Consider the following 7,196-nt stretch of genomic DNA (forward strand, 5'->3'; position numbering starts at 1 on the left):
TCTTACTCATCATTATTTTTAGCTAATTAGTCAGCATGCTACATGCTGGGAGGAGAGTTGCGATTTCTTCTTTACATTTTTAAATACAAAAAAATGTACATCTAAACTGCTTTAGTAATTTAGTGGAATGACAACGTATGATCAGATTGATGCAAATGACCAAAAACTTGCAACACAGTGAACCCTTAATTATGTCCACGCGCACCGCCACAACCAGAAGACGTACGCTTCAATATAACCGTCTAGTACTTTCAGTGCTGGAGGCGTGCGTCGAGCAGACGCATTAAACGTTGTGGTGCCAGCGTCTACGCGTTCATTGAAAAAATATTTTAAAGTGATTCACGGTTCACTCGACGATCATTTAATAATTCAATTCCTTTTCCACGCTTTGAAATTGCTGTTTTAAGGTGTTTTATTATAAGTGTTATTTTTCAATCTACTACTAGACTCGTATGTGAACTGATGCAAATTGCTTCCAATAAAGGCAACCTTCAACCAGCTTACAAACAGAAACCATGAAACTGACTTAAACAACAGAATGGCATAATTCGTAATGTTGATACTTATTAGTAATCAGTCAATAAAAAGTGTTCTTCGTTTAGCATAACTCTTACTCTCACGATTTCGTTAAAGTTCGTCCCGAAAATCATAACATGGGGACAATGACCATCTCGATTTATTGCACAGCCTTTAAGGCTTACCATTACGTTTCTTCAAGCGCTAAATGACGTTTGTATACGCCGTTGCCACCTACGACGATGTCCGAAACTTTGCTAAAGAAATAACCAAGGATGGACACTCTTGGTTTCTAAATTGTATGCGTGTGGTGCATCTTGCTGCAATCTTCAGTATCGTAGTGTATTCATAAAGGTAGCCTAAGATAACCGTACCGTAAAATGTAACATGAATCGTGAAAAAAATCTTTAAAAAATCAGACATTTTGTTCTGACATATGATTCTTCTCCTTTTTAGTATGTATGTATATTAGGGATATAAAATGATGGTTAATTGTAGTTTCTAGCTCTAATGGCCAAAGTCAAGTATTGTTATCGTTATCACGCCAATCTGTTTTATTTGCATTGCCTTTACTAAAATGGTACCATTGGCACTGTTCGACTTTTTGCAAAATATTTATTACCTTTATTGCAAAGATAGTCTGTAGATATAAGGGTTAACGTATCGATGTTACATGCATCATTGATTTCTGCAGTTATACGACTATACCCCCAGAGCTATTGAAAACGTGTCTTCTTGTAAGCGGATCGTGCACGAGAATTTCGAGTAATCCCACTAGCCGATACATTGTATTTAAAAAGGCTATAATAAATAATATTATGCTTATCTTTTGGAAAAATATTTCTCTTTATCGATTTATATCTCTGTATTTATTCATTAATGCATTAATTTTCTCACTAATAAATGCAATACACTTATCGCCGTATAAGTCAGATACAGTTACTCGTTTGTTCGTTATTTCGTGGAGAAAAACTCATACTGCATCTATTACTTAGACCTCTTTCGAGACGAGGTAGATCACAAATTATGTCCACCGAATTCTTTTGAGTCAGAATTTCAGTTTCTACTATGTTGTTCCACTAAGAGTGATATTATTAGAAAACATGATAATAAATCAAACTGGCCTAGCTTAGTTAAATAAAATAAATGTTAGACAACAACTACCTCCAGCCGGCCAATCATAGGCCTGCAAAAGTGTTTGATAAATCTCACACACAACTGTTTTTCTGTCGGATATTTCAACTGGAAAATCTCGTGCAAATCGTGCACCTACTTATGTTACAAGGACGTTCTTAATACTACAGAAATGTTTGTTTCTCGCTAGGCTCGCTGATAAATTCCGTTTAATAAAACATTTACACAATAAATTAGATAAAATGTTTAGAATCGTCTTAATTTTAGTTGACAGTAACTCCACAAATTTAAACATGCGTGGTCGAATCCTATCTTGGGGGAATAAACCTTAGTCTAAGTTCATTGTATGCTTCACACTCGATAACGAAATGGTATTCATCCTCGATCACACAAAGTACACAGTCTATTTCTTCTTTCAATTCCTCTATGGCGCCCATATTCAATTTCTAAACAGTCGGATGATAGTCTTAATTTTGCTAATGCATGTCTATGCTTCTTGTTTTCTATAATTGATAAGTGTGGAGATAACTCAAATACAAGTTTAACTTCCTTATATAATGCGAGAGTTGGTGAGTTATTTACAGCTAATCTCCAAGAGGTAATGTATTGATCCAACAGTCTTTGCTTTAACAAAACCATAAATACGTTTACATTCACAGATTGCGGACAATACCAAACATCATTAAAGCCGTTATAACACAGTAAATGTTTCACTTTAAAAACCCAATTTTCAACGCCATGTTCACACTGCCTACGTGCTTCATTATACAAAGAGATAAGAATGCAATTCCCGTTATAATTTGTAACAAGCTTAAACCAGTACTTAATAATTTTGCATTGCCTAGTAATGATTAGCGGGTAGCGTCCGGTCTCTCCATAAACCGCTGCGTTAATTGTTGACATCTTGACACCAAGAATTCGTTTGAGGAACTTCCTGTGCACCATTTCCGCCTTTTCGGCTGCTGAGAACCCCCATACTTCGCCACAGTAGCACAAAATTGATGTTATATATGAATCAAACAGATTTATCATAATGTTTAACGGCACTTCAATCCCCTTTGTTATGTCAAACAACGATCGCAAAGATTTTTTCGCTTTAGACGCTAAGGCATCTATCCCTTTTTTTAAAAGACCTGTTCGAACAGAACATGAACCCAAGATAAATAAATTCGTCCGCAAACAAAATAAATGCATATTTTAACTTCGCCCCACACGCTATATTAACATAATTCATCTAATCAGTGCCAGGACAGAAACCACTCTAAATTTTAACTATTTAAACAAAATAGACGGTGGAAGGATTATATTGTTTTCAAACAATGTACTCTAGCCCCTGGCCATGTGCACAATTAGGTTTGAGTGAACGGAGTCATATGTGGTCAAGCTTGGATATCGATACGTGTGTTAGAAAAACCTTGGTCAGTTGAAGCGGGAAAGCAAATAAAGAAGGAATTCTTATAGTGGCTGCCATGAGGAAAATCTTGTCTGTTTCCAGGTATTTCTGTTTGGGTTGTGCTTAGATTTAATATTGTGTTGACTATGACGAAGTGTTTCTATTGAGTTTTCGCGTTTCTTTTACTTGCTTGTTGTGAAACAAATCGTTCAGGACATTGGATCATTCAAAAGGTACCAGCTATATTTTAGTTATGGCACTATCTGCGCTTTTAGGATCATTTCCCATGAAAAGTCAAGCTTAAACTGTTTTCTCTAAATAGGTCACTTACTATTTCAAAAGCTTATCATTTATGAACTACAGTAAAATACGAACAAATGAATTAAGTACTCTAATGTTCATAATGAAATCAATTATTTTTAAGAGAAAAAATAGCATTCGTATAAATAATAAATAAAATATAGAATTTTAGAAAGACATTAATTGCAAACAGGCTTTTTCTGTTGGTTTAAGAAATACATCAAGAAAAAAATATCATTATACCATTTGTTTAAGTAAACGTTTTATTGAATAAGTGACTGCATCAGTTCAATGGTTAAGCACTTTCAGCGTCTATGGTACCGGAACTGTCCAATCACCCAACCGGAAGTGATGCCCCCTGCAGTGGAGTTGGCTACGTGACCAGATGACTATGGGCGACAACTCACTGATGATGACAGGGCTGTACAAGGTAAGCAGTGTATCATCGAAGACGTCCAACAATCGTTTAAAATATTCACATAGAATTTGCACATTGTTTTATTTTTTGTATCTTGACCATTCATTATGGTCTGTACATTTGCATCTGTTGTTTAAGAAAGACACTTGTAATTGTTGATTTTATTTCTTTGGTTGAATGTAGGAGCCTTTATTTCCGCGTTTTAATAAAATATAATAAATAAAATAGCATTCTAGAAAAAGAACTTACTAACTAACGTTCTAGATGTAGTTGATCAATCCACAAACTCACTTGTGACTTGTTTCGATTTCTTTGCATTGCACTACATATACACATTCTTAGGACCTAAACACTTTTTCTATGTCGTTGGCCTTATTTTAATTACCTTACAACTTTGTGCATGTGTCATCAGTGACAATGTTCACATGAATAGCAAGGCTAATTAACTTGATTGTAAATTATATTTGGTTTCGATTATTAAAATAATTAACTGCATCTGTTCAATGTTATAGCGTCCACGTTTCCTGAAGTGGCCAAGCATCCAACCGGGAGAGATGCCCTTTGCAGCGGAGTTGGCGAAGAGGCGCAATGCAGCTACAGTTGCAGTCAGGTTTGCGTAAGCTTATGCGGACAACTTCATCGACAAAGATATGTATTATTTTGCTCCCTTTCTTGAATAATTTGTGTTTTCACAATTTGGATCAGCATTTTTTTAAACAATCAATCTTAAAAGAATGTTTGCACTAAGTAGGTAAGTAAGAACTTAATATTTCATAGCCTTATAATGAATTAATTAGAAATATGGGCAACATTTTGAAAGGTTCTTATTAAATCAATTATTTTATTAAATATATCAATGATTCTTCGAATTAATGATTCCTTTTTTCCAAATACATGAAAATTCAAAAGGCATTTTCTGTTGGTTTTAGAAATCTTACTGTGAAAATGCTAAAAGGTGCCAGCATCCTTTCCGAAGATTTCTTTAACCGAACCCAAGTAGCAGAAAATGTTTATATTATTTTCGTGTATGTCAAAATATAATATTTTTTAACTAAATGTTTCACATTGGTGGGAATTCAATTTTATAAGTCTAAACGTGGTTTATAATAACTGGTAGGAAATGCTCATGAAATGAGAGTGCAAAGCAATGTGAATAAATTTGTTTAATGAACATAAATTAATTGATTTCGAATTATATTTGTTTATTACTACTTTTATTCACATGTTTAACAATTGTTTATTTAAGTATGATACTTGCTTCTTTTATATATAAACTTCTTATTGAAATAAGTTACTGTATCGGGTTTTCATATAAATATCAATGTTACAGCGTCTGCGGTACCTGAAGCGTGGCCAACCATCCAACCGGAAGAGATGCCCTTTGCAGTTGAGTTGGTGAAGAGGCGTAATGCAGCTACAGTAGCAGTCAGGTTTGCGTAAGGTTATGTGGACAACGTCATCAACAAAGATATGTATTATTTTGCTCACATTTTTGTATAAGTTTTGTTTGCACTGTTTGGCTCAGCATTGTTTTTTTAACGATTCATCTTGAAAGAATGGTTTTGCTTATTATGTCACTTTATATTTCATGGTCTTATGATGAATTTATTGAAATATATGGACAACTTTATAAATGTTCTTATTAAATCAGTTAATTTATAAAATATATCAACGATTCTTCGATTTAATGATGCTTTCTTTCCAAATACACGAAAATTGAGAAGGCATTTTCTGTTGGTTTTTTAAATCTTACAGTGAAAATGCTATTAGGTGCCAGCATCCTTTCCCAAGATTTCTTTAACCGAACACAGGTAGCAGAAAATGTTTATTTCATTTTCGTTTATGTCAAAATATAATATTTTTAAACAAAAAGTTTCACATTGGAGGGGTATCATTTGTACAAGTCTAAACGTGGTTTATAATAAATGGTAGGAAAGGCTCATGAAATGAGAGTGCAAAACAATATACAACTGATTTAATTCATGTGATTATACTTGTTACTGTATCGGGTTTTCATATAAATATCAATGTTACAGCGTCCACGGTACCTGAAGCGTGGCCAACCATCCAACCGGAAGAGATGGCCTTTGCAGAGGAGTTGGCGAAGAGGCGTAATGCAGCTTCAGTAGCAGTCAGGTTTGCGTAATGTTATGTGGACAACTTCATCGACAAAGATATGTATTATTTTGCTCACATATTTGTATAAGTTTTGTTTGCACTATTTGGCTCAGCATTGGTTTTTTTAACATTCATCTTGAAAGAATGGTTTTACTTATTATGTCACTTTATATTTCATGGCCTTATGATGAATTTATTGAAATATATGGTCAACTTTTTAAACGTTCTTATTAAATCAGTTATTTTATTAAAAATATCAATGATTCTTCGACTCAATGATGCTTTCTTTCCAAATACACGAAAATTGAAAAGCCATTTTCTGTTGTTTTTTTAAATCTTACAGTGAAAATGCTAAAAGGTGCCAGCATCCTTTCCCAAGATTTCTTTAACCGAACACAGGTAGCAGAAAATGTTTATTTCATTTTCGTGTAACTGTCAAAATACAATATGTTTAAACAAAAAGTTTCACATTGGAGGGGTATCATTTGTACAAGTCTTAACGTGGTATGTAATAAATGGTAGGAAAGGCTAATGAAATGAGAGTGCAAAACAATATAAAACTGATTTAATTCACATTATTATTCTTGTTACTGTATCGGGTTTTCATATAAATCTCAATGTTACAGCGTCAACGGTACCTGAAGCGTGGCCAACCATCCAACCGGAAGAAATGACCTCTGCAGTTGATTTGGCGAAGAGGCGTAATGCATCTACAGTAGCAGTCAGGTTTGCGTAAGGTTATGTGGACAACTTCATCGACAAAGATATGTATTATTTTGCTCACATTTTTGTATAAGTTTTGTTTGCACTATTTGACTCAGTATTGGTTTTTTTAAACCATTCATCTTGAAAGAATGGTTTCACTAAGTAGGTCACTTTATATTTCATGGCCTTATGATGAATTAATTAAAATAGATTGACAAAATTTTGAAAGGTTCTTATTAAATCAATTATTTTATTAAACATATCAATGATTCTTCGAATTAATGATTCTTTCCTTCCAAATACATGAAAATTTAAAAGGCATTTTCTGTTGGTTTTAGAAATCTTACAGTGAAAATGCTAAAAGGTGCCAGCATCCTTTCCGAAGATTTCTTTAACCGAACTCGAGTAGCAGAAAATGTTTATTTCATTTTCGTGTATGTCAAAATACAATATGTTTAAATAAAATGTTACACATTGGAGGGGTATCCTTTGTACAAGTCCAAACGTGGTTAATAATAAATGGTGGGAAAGGCTCATGAAATGAGAGTGCAAAACAATATAAAACCAATTTAATTCATATGGCTATACTTGTTACTGCATCGGTTTTTCATT

Source organism: Mya arenaria, chromosome 5, assembly GCF_026914265.1.
Source record: "Mya arenaria isolate MELC-2E11 chromosome 5, ASM2691426v1".
NCBI classification, from domain to species: domain Eukaryota; kingdom Metazoa; phylum Mollusca; class Bivalvia; order Myida; family Myidae; genus Mya; species Mya arenaria.